The sequence below is a fragment of the Rhinopithecus bieti genome, unplaced genomic scaffold (assembly GCF_001698545.2).
Source record: "Rhinopithecus bieti isolate Rb0 unplaced genomic scaffold, ASM169854v2 scaffold_8911, whole genome shotgun sequence".
Classification (NCBI taxonomy): domain Eukaryota; kingdom Metazoa; phylum Chordata; class Mammalia; order Primates; family Cercopithecidae; genus Rhinopithecus; species Rhinopithecus bieti.
The window spans coordinates 1,413,886-1,433,349 of record NW_016806084.1 but is presented as its reverse complement, the minus strand read 5'-3'; the positions used below and the strand labels follow the sequence as shown (position 1 = coordinate 1,433,349).

General features: G+C 46.3%; 1 long non-coding RNA gene across 1 annotated transcript in view; it reads right to left on the bottom strand.

The window, feature by feature from the left end:
• Nucleotides 1-1,490: 1,490 nt before the first annotated feature.
• LOC108531279 (uncharacterized) overlaps nucleotides 1,491-19,464 on the bottom strand; it is a 27,884-nt gene continuing 9,910 nt past the window's right edge. The window contains exons 2-3 of the long non-coding RNA XR_001886121.1: nucleotides 4,565-4,686; nucleotides 1,491-1,742 (exon numbers count right to left, since the gene is read on the bottom strand). This is a non-coding gene — a long non-coding RNA (uncharacterized LOC108531279). The remainder of the gene's footprint in view (nucleotides 1,743-4,564; nucleotides 4,687-19,464) is intronic.

Here is a 19,464-nt window from a genome sequence, read left to right as displayed (position 1 = left end):
CACCTCTCTGATGAGGATGGAGGGGGTGCTCCATTCTGGGGGCTGATGGAGAACATTGTCTGCAGAGGGCTGGCTATGTCTTGCAGTCATGCCCTCAGCAGGAGACAGGATCATTCGAGGAGGCTTTCAAAAGGCACTGTTTACGAAGATGTGGGCAGGAAGCAGGGAAACCAATGACAACAGAACCGTTGCTCCCCTCTAGACCTAAAGCAACAAGGGGAGGGAGCAGTTATCAGAATCCAGAAGAGACAGGCAGATAGAGGGGGCCACCTAGAGCCATCTGCTGAGGCCACAGCCTGTCCTGGGTGCCCCAGAGGGAGGAAGCCCAGGAATAGACACCCGCTGGCTTTCCTCCTTCCTCTCTGCCTCCCTCTACTCTCTTATCAGGGCTCCCTGCTGGCTCTCCTGTAAGCTGTGTCAGGAGTTGGGGTGGGAGGAGGCATAGGAACTCTGATTCTTTCCAGAGATGAGCCTCCTGGGCCACGGAGCAGTGGGAGAAGAGGGGAGAGCAGATCTGGGGCAGGGGAGATACAGATGTCCTCCAGGTAAGTTTCTGCCTAGAGCCCTTCTGTTTGGGAAACTATCTTCCCTGCCTGCCACAGCTCTGACTCCTCCTCCATGCCCTAGGTCCCTGTCACACTCCTCTGGGTGGGTGGGAACCAGCCTCTGGGGTCTCCAGCAAGGCCAGCAGCTCACTGAATTGAGGTACCTGACCCGGGGCTGCGTTCCCATCCCTAGCTTTGGCTCTTTCCGGAGGAGATCAACGGGGCTGCCTGTTAGGGGCATCTGATGACAATGTGTGGTGCTCCCCTGCCCAGAAGGCAGACAGATTTTGTTTGTTTGTTTGTTTTTGTTTTGAGACAGAATCTTGCTCTGTTGCCCATGCTGAAGTGCAGTGGTGTGATCTCCATTCACTGCATCCTCCATCTCCTGGGTTCACATGATTCTCCTGCATCAGTCTCCTAGGTAGCTGGAATTGCAGGCATGCACCACCACAACTGGCTAATTTTTGTATTTTTTTAGAGTTTCACCATGTTGGTCAGGCTGGTCTCCAACTCCTGACCTCAGGTGATCCACCTGCCTCAGCCTCCCGAAGTGTTGGGATTACAGGCACGAACCGTGGAGAGGGGCTTAACAGCCAGAATTCGAGGCTTCCTTCACTTTACAAGCCCACCCTAAAAGTCTGAGGATATGCCCTCATGAGAATGAAGGAGTTCCACCAGAAAAATAGTTGATAACCACACCCTTCTAGAAAAGGGGTTCACTCGGCTACACTCCTAGTTCTTGAGAAAAAATAGGAACTGAAAGGAAATTATTATTGTTTAGACCTTCTGGCTTCCAGAAAATTTATTTAAAAGCACCCAGAGTGACTCCTGGCATATGGTGGGTGCTGAGAAATCATCAGGGGATCTGAGTTCAGGACCTAAAAGCTAGTTCTCGGAGCAAAACCTTCCTTGATGCCAGCCATCCCCCCAAAAGAATAGGATCCATTTTGCAGCTAAAATCATTTATTTGCCTTCAGGTTTAAGTGTCTATAACAATTGTGATAATAATAACAACTCATTTTAATGCAATAGGTAATTTATTGATGTAGTCCCATTGTGAGCCTCAGGACAACTCTGTGGAGCTAGAGATGAGGAACAAGCCTCAAGAGCCAGAGGCACCGGGGCGCTGGGAGTGCAGCCCTCTCTGCTTGACACAAGCTGGCGCTCCATGCCTCCATCCCTGCTTTGCAAGCCTAGCTGGGGAAAGAAAATCCAGAATTATAAGAGGTCATCCCTTAAGGGGCTAATGGCCTTGTTGAAGAAACAAGCAAATCCTTAGGGAGGATTTGCAAGTACTGTAGGACTCAGATGTCAGTGTAAATGTGTGTATGTGCGAGTGTGTGATAGTGTGTGTATGTGAGAGTGTGTGTGCGAGTATGTGTGTGTGAGAGAGAGTGTGTGTGTGAGACAGTGTGTGTGTGAGCATGTGAGTGAGCTTGTGAGCATGTGTGATTGTGTGAGTGTGTGAGTGTGTGCTTGTGTTATCAAGCATGTGAGTGTGTGAATGTGTGAGTGTGATGGTGTGTGAGAGACAATATGTGTGTGACTGTGTGTGTGAGCATGTGAGTGTGTACCTGTGTGAGTGTGTCTGTGAATGTGTGTGTGACAGTGTGAGTGTGAGTATCCATGTGAGTGTGTGAGTGTGCACACGTGTGTGTGTACAAGTGGGTGGGATCAGGCCACCCTGCTGGGAAGAAACAACTCCAGCTGTTCTCTCTTTTTCTCCCGTCCTCTGTGACTTCACTCAAGATTCAAAGTCCCAGGGAAGATTCCGATTGGTTGATCTGGAGTCATGTACGCACCCAGATGGGCAGGGAAGGGGTGTGGAAACTTGATTGACAGTCCTTCAAGACTACACACAGTGGGGGAGTGTTAGGTAATTCTCCCACACAAATCCAATTACTGTTACGGAAAGAAGATGGAATTTAGTAGGAGAGGTTGAAAAATCAACAAGCATCCACTGTGCAAGACATTGTCATGCCTGCAGATTTTTACCCCACCCTCTACAGCCCCACAAGCCAGGCAGAACAGGTGGCACTGGAGAAGTGGAAGCCAAGAGAGGGAAGTGACTTGCCCAGGTAACACACAGCATCCACCTTACTCCCATGCCACCACCTGCCCCACCTTGCTGTCTCTCAGGCTGCACAGCCTGTGTGTACCTGCTCAGGCCACCCAAGGCCTGTATGGCAAGGGAGGAGCTGAGGTGAGCCCAAGACAACAAGGGACATGCCTTACCCACCCCAGGCTGGAGGCAGAGTGGGCCATGGGGTCAAGGCAAGAAGAAGGTGTTCTTTTTAACAGCTTCCGAGCAGGGACAGGCAGTCACCTCCTCCCACCTGGAGATCATGGGCCTCCGCCCAGAGTGGTACCTGCTGTGACTCTTACTTGCTGGAAGAAGAGTTTGGAGATGAGAGCAGGGGTGANCTTCCAGAAAATTTATTTAAAAGCACCCAGAGTGACTCCTGGCATATGGTGGGTGCTGAGAAATCATCAGGGGGATCTGAGTTCAGGACCTAAAAGCTAGTTCTCGGAGCAAAACCTTCCTTGATGCCAGCCATCCCCCCAAAAAGAATAGGATCCATTTTGCAGCTAAAAATCATTTATTTGCCTTCAGGTTTAAGTGTCTATAACAATTGTGATAATAATAACAACTCATTTTAATGCAATAGGTAATTTATTGATGTAGTCCCATTGTGAGCCTCAGGACAACTCTGTGGAGCTAGAGATGAGGAACAAGCCTCAAGAGCCAGAGGCACCGGGGCGCTGGGAGTGCAGCCCTCTCTGCTTGACACAAGCTGGCGCTCCATGCCTCCATCCCTGCTTTGCAAGCCTAGCTGGGGGAAAGAAAAATCCAGAATTATAAGAGGTCATCCCTTAAGGGGCTAATGGCCTTGTTGAAGAAACAAGCAAATCCTTAGGGAGGATTTGCAAGTACTGTAGGACTCAGATGTCAGTGTAAATGTGTGTATGTGCGAGTGTGTGATAGTGTGTGTATGTGAGAGTGTGTGTGCGAGTATGTGTGTGTGAGAGAGAGTGTGTGTGTGAGACAGTGTGTGTGTGAGCATGTGAGTGAGCTTGTGAGCATGTGTGATTGTGTGAGTGTGTGAGTGTGTGCTTGTGTTATCAAGCATGTGAGTGTGTGAATGTGTGAGTGTGATGGTGTGTGAGAGACAATATGTGTGTGACTGTGTGTGTGAGCATGTGAGTGTGTACCTGTGTGAGTGTGTCTGTGAATGTGTGTGTGACAGTGTGAGTGTGAGTATCCATGTGAGTGTGTGAGTGTGCACACGTGTGTGTGTACAAGTGGGTGGGATCAGGCCACCCTGCTGGGAAGAAACAACTCCAGCTGTTCTCTCTTTTCTCCCGTCCTCTGTGACTTCACTCAAGATTCAAAGTCCCAGGGAAGATTCCGATTGGTTGATCTGGAGTCATGTACGCACCCAGATGGGCAGGGAAGGGGTGTGGAAACTTGATTGACAGTCCTTCAAGACTACACACAGTGGGGAGTGTTAGGTAATTCTCCCACACAAATCCAATTACTGTTACGGAAAGAAGATGGAATTTAGTAGGAGAGGTTGAAAATCAACAAGCATCCACTGTGCAAGACATTGTCATGCCTGCAGATTTTACCCCACCCTCTACAGCCCCACAAGCCAGGCAGAACAGGTGGCACTGGAGAAGTGGAAGCCAAGAGAGGGAAGTGACTTGCCCAGGTAACACACAGCATCCACCTTACTCCCATGCCACCACCTGCCCCACCTTGCTGTCTCTCAGGCTGCACAGCCTGTGTGTACCTGCTCAGGCCACCCAAGGCCTGTATGGCAAGGGAGGAGCTGAGGTGAGCCCAAGACAACAAGGGACATGCCTTACCCACCCCAGGCTGGAGGCAGAGTGGGCCATGGGGTCAAGGCAAGAAGAAGGTGTTCTTTTAACAGCTTCCGAGCAGGGACAGGCAGTCACCTCCTCCCACCTGGAGATCATGGGCCTCCGCCCAGAGTGGTACCTGCTGTGACTCTTACTTGCTGGAAGAAGAGTTTGGAGATGAGAGCAGGGGTGACAGTGGGCTGGGGCTCCAGGTGAGCAGAGCAGGTTAGGAACGTTCCGGAGCCCAGGAGAAGAGCAAACCTGACCTTCTTCCATCCTACAAAATTATCAGCACCCGTGAAATGTTGGCTTCCTAAGACTTGGGGAATGAACTTTCCAAAGTCCCCGCCTATCTGAAGCAAATAGCCCTGAGTCAGAACTTCTTCCTTCCCCTGGCTCCCAGGGTGGGTCAGAGGCCAAGAGGGTTCTGTTCCAATTCTAGTGCTGTCACTGACTAGCCGTAATCTTGCACTCATCTCCCTGGATCTCATTTGTACAATTGGAAGGTTGAATTAGAAAACAATTACAGTTAAAATATTAATATTAATGAGTAACACTGCCCTAAGTGCTTGAGGCAGAGAGCAGCTACCTGTCCACCAAAAAGTTGAGCTTTTTCTGCCGTAGTGTAGAGTTCACCCTGGGAGGCAGTAACCCAGCCAGGGTCTCCATTTCCCAGACCCCTTGTGTACCGGCGCAAAACAGCAATGTTTTCTGGCTTTTGGCTACTATGAACAGTGCTGCTATGGACATTTGTGTACACGTTTTTGTTTGCACATCTATTTCCAATTCTTTTGGGTATATATCCAGGAGGGGAATTTCTAGATCTTATGGTAATTCTTTTTTTTGGGGGGAAAGGGGTTGTTTTAGTTATTTATTTGTAGTAGTCCATTTTCTTTTTTCTTTTTTTATTATACTTTAATTTCTAGGGTACATGTGCACAATGTGCAAGTTTGTTGCATATGTATACATGTGCCATGTTGGTGCGCTGCACCCGTTAACTCGTCATTTATGTTAGATATTTCTCTTAGTGCTATCCCTGCCCCGTCCCCCCACCCCACGACGGGCCCTGGTGTGTGATGTTCCCCACCCTGAGTCCAAGTGTTCTCATTGTTCAATTCCCACCTATGACTGAGAACATGCGTGCTGTCTGGTGTTCGGTCCTTGCCGAATGGAGGTTTTGCCCTCAGAAGGATGGCCAAGTTCATCCAGGTCTACAAAGCGACACTGACTCAGTACTTTTTTTATGGCTGCCATAGTATGTCCATGGTATAGCTGCACAGTTTCTTATCCAGTCTCATCAGATTGCGACATTTTGGTTGGTTCAGCTTTGCTATGGTGAATAGCTGCCATAATGCAACACACATGTGGCCATGGTTCTTTAATTAGCAGCATGACTTGTAATTAAACCTGTTGCGGTATTATACCCAGTAATGGATGCGCTGGGTCAAGATCGGTGTTTCTAGTCTAGATCCTTGAAGGAATGCGGCACACTTGTCTTCCACAATGGTTTGAACTAGCTTTACAGTCCACCAACAGGGTGCCTAACAGTGTTCCTAGTTTCTCCACATCCTCTCCAGCACCTGTTGTTTCCTGACTTTTATTAATCATATGGTAATTCTATGTTTAACTTACTGAGGAACCACCAAGTCTGATTACCACTTTGTTCCAAGATGCATACACCTTTATCATAAGACGTTTAGAAAATGCATACACACATAACAAAACATTAAACATTTGCAAAAACAGGCAGTGGACTGAGTTTGGTCCACAGGCCATAGTTTTCCTCTGGTATAGGGAATGCCTACAATATTCTTTCTCCAGATTGCCAAGTAGTAACATTTTCTAATCACCCATTTAGGAACATTCACTAATCTGTACCTGCCCTGTTGGGGAATGCGGCAGGGTCCTGGATTTTACTGTTTAATTCTATCAGCCAATATTTATTGAACCTCTCTTGTGTGCCAGGTGCTGAGTTCTTCTGTTCTGTGAAAAACGGAAGTCCAGACTCTGCCCATAAAATTACATTCTAGGGGCCATGGCTGATGCGGGTAAGCACAAGGCTATGGCAGCCAGTAGGAGGGCGTCTAACTCCAAATGCAAAGTTCTGGTGGGTGGGAGGGTATAGACACACACAGATCAAAAGAGGTTTTCCTTAACAAATCTACTGAGTTGGGGTAACCTGTGAAATGTTATTCATCTCTGCATTCAGAGGACCCAGCCCACTGCTTCTTTCTCCTTCCTGAGACTAGAAGCAGAGGACATTTGAACCCCAGGAGATGACAGATGTGGAATGGAGGGATTCCAAACCACCCAAATAATCACAGGGAGAAAAGCTGCCTGCTGACTAGAAACACCCTCCTTGAATTGTCAGGCGAGGGAAAAAGGTTTATTGTGTTCAGCCACTGAAATTGTTGGGACTATTTGTTACAGCATCTGGCATTACTCTAACTAATAAAGTGCTTTTTGCATATCATCTCACTGAAGTTTCTCAAAAATCATATGAAAGGGAGATTTGAATCATCCCAGTTTTACTTACAAGGAAACTGAGTCTCAGAGAAGTTAAGTGGCTTGTCCAAGATCACACAGCTAGTAAATTCAAGAGCCTGAACTCTAACCTGGAGAAGTCTATCCTCAAAGCCCATGCTTTGGACCACTCTCTGTTAACAAAGGGCTCCACTGGCTCTGATTCTGATCGATATATCACCCAGCCCTGCTGTCCAGTCCAGGCAGTGGAATCCAGGAAGAAGAAGGAGGCAGCCCTGTCCTGGGAATTGTATTAATGGGATGAGACAGGATTTCCCCAGGGCAGGGACCTGAAAGCCAGAGGCCAGGCAGAAAAGGGCAGTCATCCTGGCTTAAAGAGCCAGCTTTTCCAGGGGTTTGGAGACTGCTGTCTGCAGACCTGGGCAGAGTCACACACCCCAGATCCCAAACTCTTCCTTTACAGGCTGTGGGAGAGAGATGGCAGGTAAGTTCCGAGCAGGAGGACTCCCAAGGTACCTTCTCAGTTCCTGCTCCCTTGAAAATGTTTTTCTTTGCAGGCCGGAGAGGTACCTCTCTCTTTGTAGCCAACATGTCCAGGGCTGACAGGCTAAAACTGCTTGCTTGCTTTTAAGTGTCAGGAGATGTAAATAGTTTTAGTCTTCAGTGGTTTCTGATTGAATATCCTTTTGAAGTAATGATAGCTATAATTTAAAGCAACAGTTACCATATTTTCCTTGCTGGCTGGCCTTCTTTGAAGCACTAAGTATAAATCTGCTTAAAATCTTAAAATAGCTGTAGCTCTGTCTCAATATTCTACCAGGAGCCAGAGAGATTCGGCTTCTAATTGCCATCATCTGTAACTAATATCAGCAGCACAGCGGGCTTGTGACAAGGTGGCTGGGAGAATTGCTCTGACATGGACAGGAAGGTGGAGGCAGAGACATGGTCTCCCTTTGGGGATCTTGGCTTTGGTTGGAGTTCGGAAGAAACCCGTTCTGAAATTAGGACCAAATGGGCTCTGGCTGTTGGAGATTTTTCAGGATGATTTTTTCCACCCCCAGCCCCCTGCCCTTCTGGGAGCCTGGGATGGAAATGAGGGGGCCTCCTTGCAAAATCAAACTCAGAAAGCTCAAGGATTGGTGATGACCTGATTCTAGCCAACAGGATTCCCAGGGACCACATTTATGCCTCGGATAAAGAATTTTGAGAAAGAACGAGGGCCGTGGAGATTCCAGTGTGGATGATCACCAACAGGAAATAATGCACAACCATTTCTGCTACACATTGGCAAATGCATTTGAAATTCGGTTTAAATTTTGAATGGGTTGCCTTTTCATTCATTTAAAAATATTAATTCGCTTGACAAATACTTATTGCATCTCTGTGTGCCAGGCATTGCACAAAACAGTCAGCAATCCTGTTTATGATAAGCATGATGTAGACGAGATGGAAGATGGCAAATGCCAGGGAGTAAAATCATACTGGGAAGTAGCAGGAAGTACTGAGGTTCGGTTTTAATCAGGCTTGTCGTTGAGAAGGTGGCATTAAAGTGTGGCATTAAATGGCATTTATACAATCCCACTTCTGTATACACTTTTAATTATATAGTAATATGTATATATTTAGGCATTCTAAACAATTCTAGTGGGAAACATTCAGAACAGTTGACAATGTTTATCTTCGAGTACCAGGACTATTTGTGATTTTAATGTTCTTATGTGTGTATGCATTTTCTAGATGTCTTATGATAAAGGTGTATGCATCCCAGAATGAAATGGTAATAGGACTTGGTGGTTCCTCAGTAAGTTAAACATAGAATTACCATATGATCCAGCAATTACACTCCTGGATATATCCAAAGAGAATTGAAAATAGATGTGCAAACAAAAACATGTACATAAATGCCCATACCAGTGCTGTTCATATAGCCAAAAGCTAGAAACAATAAAAATGTCCGATCATGAATGAATCAATGATTTGTGGTATATTCATACAATGAAATATTATTTAGCCATAAAAAGGAATGGAGTCCTGATTATGCTACAACACAGAAGAATCTTGAAAATATTAGGCTAAGAGAAAGAAAGTAGACACAAAATGTTACATATTGTGTGATTCTGTTTCTACAAAATGTCCAGAATAGGCAATTGAACCAGTATTTACCAACCACCTCCTTGATGCCATGCAGGGAGGCCACAGCTGTGGGCACCCATAGGCCTGCTCTGCTGTGATTCCAGTGGGGAGCTCTCCTGGGGACCAAGAAAGCACCCCATGTGGACAGAGATGTGGAGTGGGAGTGAAGCTATGTGGGGCTGAGCTGTGGACTTGGCAGCTTCTACCCTAGCCCTGACATGCTTCTCTTAGCTGAGAACACGTGTCTTAGAAGAGCCCAGACAGACATGCTGGGAGACCACACCAAGTGTACAATGGGAGCCAGTGGGAAGAGAGCTGGGTGGCTGTGGAGCCCATTCAGGCATGGGTCTCCAACCTCCTGACCACACGATCATGGCCTGTTAGGAACTGGGCCACACAGCAGGAGTGAGCGGTGGGTGAGAGAGCAAAGCTTCATCTGTATTTACAGCTGCTCCTGATCACTCACATTACCGCCTGCACTCCGCCTCTTGTCAGATCAGCAGACATTAGATTCTCGTAGGAGCGTGAACCCTATTGTGAACTGTGCATGCTAGGGATCTAGGTTTCTTGCTCCTTATGAGAATCTAATGCCTGATGATCTGTCACTGTCTCCCATCACACCCAGATGGGACTATCTATTTGCAGGAAAACAAGCTCAGGGCTCCCACTGATTCTACATCATGGTGAGTTGTATAATTATTTCATTACATGTTACAATGTAATCATAATAGAAATAAAGTACACAATAAAGGTAATGCACTCGAATCTTCCTGAAACCATCCCCCCACCCCAGTCTCTAGAATAATTATCTTCCACAAAACTGGTCCCTGGTGTCAAAAAGGTGGGGACCACAGCATTAAGGGATTAATGTTTTCCCCAGGTGGGATTTGCAGAGAGGGCAACCTGGACATCAGTAATTGAGAAAGAGCCCATGTCCCTAAAACCAGGGCAATCCAGTCTTCCTTAGAAGACGTTTCCAGGCTTTTTAGCATGGTGGCAATCAAGATGTGTTTTTACATGCAGAGGGAAGGGAGAAGATGGACCATTTCCTCTCCCCCAGTGCATGTGGCCAAGCCCTCTTTTGATATCTGCCTCCTTGCTCTCACCTCCGCAAGAGCCCAGACACCAGCCCCTGTGACTCTGCCTCCTCTGTGCACCCTGGGTCTTCGCCTGTGCTCCTGGCCCATGAGAGCTTTCTGGGTCCTACTTATTTCGTGCTGAGTCGGGCCAAGATACAATAGAGTGAGGCCCCCGGCAAGCTGAGAGCCCTTGGCCCATTCCCATGCTGTCAGGACTCCTAGAAGGCCATGGCGCAGAATTCCTTTATGCAGGGGCAAAGCACTCAGCTCCAATGAGAAAAGACAAAGGTTTGTTCCCGTCTGGGTTCCACAGATGTGGGCAGGTGCTGGACCCAGTGGGGGTCTGAAGCCCACTCTGGCCCCAAGAGAAGTCTCCCTGTCCTGGGTCGTAGCTGGATGAAGCTGTCCCACCACACCAGGGGTGCTCCGGTGTTGGCCTGTCCCCAGCCAGTGCCTCTCCACACTGGCTTCTGTGTACGTGCTCTGTGCCCCAGCCAAACCCAGCTCCACACTGTCCTGGAACAGCCCCTGCCCTTTCCTAGCCCCTGGACCGTGTACTTCCCGTTCCCTCCTCCTAGCATGCCCTCCCCCGAAGTGCCACCTGTTGAAATCCTAGCTGCTTCTCGTCTCATCTCAAATGCCACCTCCCCATGCGCTCTTCCTCCCTCCCAGTGTGCTCTTGCCCCTGCGCCCCATCCAGCGCACCTCTTATGGATCCCCATCCAGCGCACCTCTTACGGATGCCCCAGCACTCTGCCAAGTACAGACTTCATTTATGCTATTCTTGGGCCATAAACGAATCCCACAGAGCCCTGTGGGTTAGAGTATAGCTTTAAAGTTGGACGGCCTAGGGTTTAAGTCTGGACCTCAACTTAGGCAAATCAAATCACTTTCCCTCTCTGCCTGCCAGTTTTCCCATCTGTAAAATGCTGCTGATGATAATCATGATACCAGCCTACAACACAGGCTTCTTCTGAGGAGTAAATGAGATGATGTGTGCAGAGTGGAGCCAGGACTAGGGTGAGGCAAGCGAGGTGCCTAAAGTGCAAAATATAAGGATGTCCTCCATGAAAGCACCACCTGAAGGCGCTTGGCCACCTGAGGGCATGTGAGGATGCCCTCCCCCAAAAGCATCCTGGGGAGAGAGTGCAGAGCGCCTTCTGAAATTTTGCATCTCAGGTGCCTCACTTGATGTGTTTGGGCAATTTCATGACAGTGTTGATAGCTAGAGATGGAGAATGTTGCCATATTCCACCACAGTGCCATATTGCACGGCAGAGGCAGCAGGTATGAGCAGGACTATTAGGAGGCCATGGTGCAGAATGCATTTATGCAGGGACCAAGCGTTCAGCTTCTGGCACCGTATTTCCAACCTCATATCCTCCTGCCACCGCTCATGGTATATGTGACCTTGGGCAAGTCACGTAGCCTCTCTGTGCCTCAGTTTCTTGATCTTCAAAATGGGAATAATATTATTAGAATTAGAATTAAGCAAGTACCTGGACTGGAGCCCATGAGTGACAGAAGCACATATGTGCATTGAGAAATCTTTCTATTTGCAGGGAGTAGGATGAATTATAGAGAAATAAAGGCAGGAGGGTGCCTGGGGGCAAGAGGCTGGGTTAGTCATAGGGAGAAGGAACAGGGTAGGAAGTGTTGAAAGACATAACGGAGATAAGATCTAATGAACTTGGCAATTGATTAGATGGAGAGGCCAAGGCAGTGCAGGGACGTGGTGGGGTGGGGGCTGGGAGGGGTGAGTAGGGGATTAACAGGTAGGGGAGAGAAGAACCTAGGGAAAAAATGGCGATGTTATCAGAGAGCCACATTCTGTAATGAAATTGGGCTAGGCATGTTGAGTTTGAGGGACCGTGGGAATTGAGGCTGAAATCCTGGAAATAAGAGGGTGTGACTCTAGTTAAAGGTAATTGGTGTAAACTTGCCTGTCACCTTTAAAATACGTTTCTGATTTGTACATCCTGAGGTCTTGGAACTGGTTATTAAAATGCAACCTCATATTTTGCACAGTTGCCTAATCCTAAAGATGAGGTAAAGAATTGTGGTTTCCTCTCTTACAAGTAAAGGCAGTGCTTCCCAAAATATATTCTACAGTTGGGTGTTCTAGGAAAAGAAGATTTTGTGGCCAGATAAGTTTGGGAAGCATTCAGTGAAACACAAGTAAATATGTTGCTTTAATGCAGGACTTATCAGGGCCATGAATATGCTAATGTATTTTGTGCACTCGGGAGGAACCTGGCATGTAATATTTCTCCAACTTTCCTTCTGGAAGAACTATTTATTCATTTGTCAAGGTACTCATTCCCGAAAGCTAAGCTGTTTGGATTTAGGGTGGGGTGTGGGGGAGGGCTCCAGGTCTTCAGATCTTGGAGCGGAGTTTCACAGACATGAATGTGCATGTCTTAAGGTGGAGTCTAAGGCCCTGGGTTTCTGAGTTTCCAGGTGATGTGGATGATGCTGGTGCACAGATCACACTTTGAGAAGGACAGTCTTAGAGCACTGACTCAATTGGCCAATGACTGCTCAGGCCAGAGTGGGAAGATACAGCCCATTATGAGTGGCGTCCCATCCCTCTTATTCCATTCCCAAGACTTGAATCTTAGTTACTCACAGGTCACAATTGCCTTCCTTTATGGAGCATGGGGGAGTCAGGGAGCAATGGAAATCCAGAAAGGTTCCAGCTGGGCGCAGTGGCTTGTGCCTGTAATCCCAGCACATAGGGAGCCTGAGGAAGGCTGATTACCTGAGGTCAGGAGTTTGAGACCAGTCTGGCTAACATGGTGAAACCCTGTCTTTACTAAAAATACAAAAATTAACCGGGCATGGTGGCGGGTGCCTGTAACCCCAGCTACTTGGGAGGCAGAGGCAGGAAAATTGCTTGAACCCAGGAGGCAGAGGTTGCAGTGAACTGAGACTGTGCCATTGCACTCCAGGCTGGGAGACAAGAGTGAGACTCTGTCTCAAAAAAAAAAAAAGAAAAAAAAAAGTTTCCAAAGGGGAGGGAGAAGACATACCCAGGCAACAAACTAACCAAATATTTTGTTTATATTTTATTTTATTTTATTTTATTTCATTTTATTTTATTTTGAGACAGGGTCTCACTCTGTCTGTCACTCAGGCTGGAGTGAAGTGTCACCATCATAGCTCACCACACCTTTGACCTCCTAGGCTCAAGTAATCCTCCTGCCTCAGCCTCCTGAGTAGCTGGGACTACAGGCATGTGCCACCATGCCAGGGTAATTTTTTAAAAAATTGTTTATTGTAAAGACAGAGTCTTGCTATGTTGCCCAGGCTAGTCTTGAACTCCTGGGCTCAAGGGATCCTCCTGTCTCAGCCTCCCAAAATGCTGGGATTATAGGCGTGAGGCATTGTGTTGGTCTCAACGGACCAAATCTGAATGAGCAGCCTCTGAAATGACATGCTGACTGCCTACCTGTCTGTAGATGGATTCATGGTTGTGGGCAGATGTGAGTGTGGCACTAGGCTGATATCGAGCTCAATTCTGGAAATGATGCAAAGGTTCTACCTAGGGGGATGGGTGAGTGTTTGTGTGTAATACTTCTTTCAAAATGCAAAAATCATCTTAATCAGGTTTAACAGCCCTCCCGTCCCTTACTTAGAATGGAATGTGGGGCCCAGGCTCTGCTTTCTTCCAACATGGGGAAGCGGGGCAATGAAAATAAACTTTGCTTTTACTGTGGCTGAGAAGCAAAGGGGGAAATCTGCATCTCAACCAGGGAATGCTGTGTGCCAGCAGCTGTCTTTGCACATGATTGGGTCTTTTGTAGGATGAAGGCTTCTGGGGACTTGTGGAAGACCCACACCAGAGGACACCCTCCCATCCAAGCTGCACTTTTGAGCTTTTGAAAGACCTTCTGCCAAAGGACCTGACTTTTTTTTTTTTTTTTTTGAGACTGGGTCTCACTCTGTTGCCTAAGGTGGACAGTGCAAGGCAGTGGTGTAATCATAGCTCACTGTAGCCTCGAACTCCTGGCCTCAAGCCGTCCTCCTGCCATGGCATCTCAAAGTGCTAGGACTGCAGGTATGAGCCACAACCTCTGGCCCACACCCAACTTTTTAAGACTATAGATTTGGTGTCAGACAGCACTATATTTGGATCCTAAATCTGCTATTTGCTGACTCTGTGACCTTCGGCAAGCCTCATAACCTCTCTGAATCTCATCTACAGCAAAATGGGGATGATAATAGCTGCTTCCCACACCCATGGCATGGTTGTAAGGGTGAGATGAGAGAATGCATATAAAGTATAGGAACATAGTAGGTGTTCAATTAATGGCAGATGTTTTTTTGTTTTCTTTGTTTTTTTTTTTTTGGTCTTATCTAAGAATTTAATGAGTAAGAACTAAGGTGCTTACTCAGACACATTTGTTTTGTCAACCTGAGCACTTTCTGGTACTTCAAACATCCAGAGCAGAGCTTTTGTGGGCGTCTCAGAACACCCTGAGGGGAAAGGGAGGGCAATTTCCAGAGACTGAGACGTGTCCAGGGCTGCACAGCCAGTGGTCACTGGGACAATACTAAATTATAGGTTGACATCCCGGGAGTCCTGAGTGTAAGGAAAGTGATTCCTTAATGAACAGCCCCTTGGGGATAAAACTCCTTTAGATCCAGCATGTTAGGGCATGAAAAAGGGAAACTTTCCATATCTTGATGTGCGGTGGCCTCTTGTGGGCCCCTGGGCCTGTCATGCTGTCTGGCTCTACCTAACAGACGGTTAGGAGGGTCAACCCTAAGAAGCATGGAAAATCCCTTACGTGTGGTTTTCTACCCTTTCTCCCTGGGGGACTGTAGCTTGGCATCTCCCAAGAAGGTGTTTGCTCTCCTCCTTTCTGTAATCCTCCATCCAAGTGGGAGAAGGGTCTGGTAACCAGACGTGAACACATAGGGAAGGACTGGCTGAGAACTTTCATACTAAATGATATGATAGTAACTATTTTTTAAAAAATTGAGGCAGGATCTTGCTCTGTTGCCCAGGCTGGAGTGCAGTGGCATGATCATGGCTCACAGCAGCCTCAGCCTCCTGAGCTCAAGCAATCCTCTCACCTCAGCCTCCTGAGTAGCTGAGATTACAGATGTGCACCACCATGCCTGGTTAATTTTTTTTTTTTATTATGTGTAGAGATGAGGTCTTGCTGTATTGCCCAGGCTGAGCTTGAACTCTTGGGCTCAAGCGATCCTCCAGTCTCAACCTCCCAAGGTGCTGGGATTATAGGCATGAGCCACCACACCCAACCATGGCAGTAACTATTAATGATTAATAACTGCCTTGCTGAATCTTTAATCTATCCTTCAATTCTCCCCACAGCTCCATGCTAGAAAGCAGAGTGTGGATGAGAAAGCTGAGGCCCCAGAGGAATGAAGTGACTTTATGGTTGTCACTCATAAAGCTGGGGTGTGAACTCAGCTCCATCACACTCCAAAACCCTAGCACTTTTCACCGAGCCACTGTGAGAGTCCCCTTTTCTTTGCTCTGGAGCAGAAATCCAACAGCTCAGTCCCCACTCCTCCTACCCAACTGAACCTCATCCCTCTGCAGGCTCCGCTCCCAAACTCACACATAAGCGCTTTGCCTTTACTGGCACTCCTGACATCATTCTTTTAGTATGTAACGTCATTTTGTATGACAGTCCCTATTCCCTCTGGGATTAACCTGGGCACTTTTTAAAGTCTCTTGATACATTTGCTTCTCTTGGTGACATGAGTACATTGTTACTTTCACCTCTGGTGAAAGATAGTGGCATCTGGCTTTTGGGTTTATCTCCTTTGCTTGTTGAAGGATCATTGATATGGTTTGACTGTGTCCTTACCCAAATCTCATCTTGAATTGTAGCTTCCACAGTTCTCATGTGTCATGGGAGGGACCCAGTGGGTGGTAATTAAATCATGGGGGTGGGTCTTTCCCACGCCGTTCTCGTGATACTGAATAAGTCTCACGAGATCTGATGCTTTTATAAAGAGGATTTTCCCTGCACAAGGTCACATCTCTTGTCTGCCTCCATGTAAGAGGTGCCTTTCACCTTCCACTATGATTGTGAGGCCTCCCCAGCCACGTGGAACAGTGAGTCCATTAAACCTCTTTCTTTTGTAAATTGCCCAGTCTTGGATATGTCTTTAGGAGCAGCATGAAAACGGATTAATGCAATCATTGTATTTTCCCTTCTTGTGAAAACACCTGTCCCTCCTGGTGGTTCATATAACAGGGTGGCCCCAGTGAATGCATTCTCCTGGACATTTCCGTGGAGCCGGTGGCCATCACTCCCACTGGTCCCCAAGCAGGGAGGGCCTTATACTGGTTCAGAACTAGGAGAATGCACCTCAAATTATCCCAAAGTACTCCGGGGAGAGAAGTGACTTTTTAGGACACCCTCATAAACAAAAGGTGTACTGGTTGTATAGCAGTGATGGAAGGAGTGAAAATTTAACTGTAGTAACATGTGGTAGGGATTGCTAGTTACCCAACCAACACACAATTTCCCCCTCCTCCTCAACTAAAGAACCCTAATCGTGGCTCACACCTGTAATCCCAGCAGTTTGTGAGACCGAGGTGGGCAGATCAGGAGGTCAAGAGACAGAGAAATCACATGGTGAAACCCCATCTCTACTAAAAATACAAGAATTAGCTGCGCATGGTGGAATACGCCTGTAGTCCCAGCTACTTGGGAGGCTGAGGCAGGAGAATTGCTTGAACCCGGGAGGTGGAGGTTACAGTGAGCCGAGATTGCGCCACTGCACTCCAGCCTGGTGACAGAGTGAGACTTCGTTTAAAAATAAATAAATAAATAAATAAATACAATACTGAAGGTAGTGGTGTGACCAGCTGCAAGACTATTTTCCTCAACCTCCCTGTAGCTATGTAACTGAACTCTAGAAGATAAGATGTAAGTGAAAGTTGTTGGGAGACACTTTCAGAATGTCTCCATAAAAAAGTAACAGCTGAAGAAAGCCCTTTTTGATCTTACATTCTTTTCCTTCCTGGAGCATGAATGTGATGGTGGGAGTATCAGCAGCCATTTAGAACATGAGGTAATTAAGTATGGAAATAACATACTAAGAATGGAAGAACAGCATGACAGAAGGAGTCAGGTTCCCTCGTGAGCCACAGTGACAACCTGGACTTCTTGCTTCTGGATCTTTTTTTTGTGTGGCTAGCAATAACCTATTATATATTTCTGTTATTTTGAGTTTTCTATTACATAAAGTTGGATCTAATCCTTACTGATACATAACATTTAGAAGTAGCTAACATTCCCATAATGTGAAAATATGTATGCACAAGGTATTAATTGCTACATTGTTTGTAATTGCAAAACAGTGGACACAATCTAAACACCGGAGACAATCTAAACACCCACACACGTGAGATTAGTTAAGTGATTACAGTGTATTCACCCAATGGAGTTCTATGCCGCTGTAAAAAAGAATAAGAATGATATCTATGGACATATGTGGGATGACCCCAGGGCATACTGTTAAGATAGGGTGCTACCTTTTGTGTAAGAAGGGAGGGGAAATAAGAAAATATTTCCTCATTTGTGCAAGAAAAAAACAAAAACAAAAACAAAACCCAGCAGAACTAGAAGGATATGACAGAAATAATGAGATTGGTTAGTTACAGGGGTAGGTGGTAACGAGGCTGAAAGCAGAGAAGGAATGAAAAGGAAACGACCCTACTCTGCTACTCTGAGTATATCTTTTCATATAGTTCTGACTCTTGGAACCCTGTTAAGATTTCATGTATTCAAAAAGAAAGGAAAAGAGACAGAGAAAGGAGGAAGGAAGGAAGCAGGAAGGAAGGAAGGAATGAAGGAAGGAAGGGAAGGAATGAAGGAAGGAAAGAAAGGAAAAAAGGAAGGAAAATACAACAAGGAGGAACAAAAAACATCTTAAAATGAGATGTAAATAGAAACAAATGAAGTCAACTGTATTTCAGATGAAACACGCAACCACGTTGAAAGGAAGGTGGAGGTGGGAGGGGGACTGAACCAGTGACTGGAGCACAGTGCTTGGAATAAGGACTAAAGAACTCTGAGTTTTGTTTGTTTGTTTTTGTTTTTGTTTTGAGACAGGGTCTCCCTCTGTCATCCAGGCTGGAAGGCAGTGGCGCAATCACCGCATACTGTAGCCTCAACTTCCTGGGCTCGAGTCATCTTCCCACCTCAGCTTCCCAAGTACCTGGGACTACAGGCACATGCCACCACACCCAGCTAATTTTTACAATCTTTGGTAGCGATGGGATCTCGCCATGTTGCTCTGGCAGGTCTCAAATTCCTGGGACTAATGAGTCTTAAATGCTAGATGGGAGGTTTCTATTTTGCAGATGAATAAATGATGAATTCTGAAAATACTGATTGTATTCTGGGATTAGACAAAAAGTAAATATATTGTGCGTAGTGGGAGCCAGGTTTCTCACTGATGGGGAGAGAATTACCAATATGGGAAAGAGAAAGATCTAATGAGCTCTGCAGTGTTGAATAGGAATTGAAGGTACCAGTGGTTTTTAATGTGTATGTGTGCATATATATATATATATATATATATATATATATACACACAAAGAGAGAGAGAGAGAGAATGTATGTATACCTGTGTATACATATATTTGTATATATGCATATGTCTCTACTTGTAATGCTTGTGTATGTTTATGTACTTGTATATATCTATATCTGTCTATCAATTGAGAGGGAAAGATGAGATGGGGCATCTGAGTGAAAGGCTTGTAGACATTCTTTTATTTAAAAATTATTATACTTTAAGTTCTGGGTTACATGTGAATAACATGCAGTTATGTTACATAGGTATACACATGCCATGATGGTTTGCTGCACCTCTCAACCTATCACCTACATTAGGTATTTTTCCAAATGTTATCCCTCCCCTAGCCCCCCACTCCCTGACAGGCCCCGGTGTGTGATGTTCCCCTCCCTGTGTCCATGTGTTCTCATTGTTCAACTCCCACTTATGAGTGAGAACAAGCAATATTTGGTTTTCTGATCTTGTGATAGTTTGCTGAGAATGATGGTTTCCAGCTTCATCCACGTCCCTGCAAAGGACATGAACTCATCCTTTTTATGGCTACATAGTATTTCTTGGTGTATATATGCCACATTTTCTTAATCCAGTCTATCGTTGATGGGCATTTGGGTTGGTTCCAAGTGTTTGCTATTGTGAATAGTGCTGCAGTAAACCTACGTGTGGATGTATCTTTATCATAGAATGATTTATAATCCTTTGGGTATATGCCCAGTAATGGGATTGCTGTGTCAAACGGTATTTCTAGTTCTAGGTCCTTTAGGAATCGCCCCACTGTTTTCCACAAT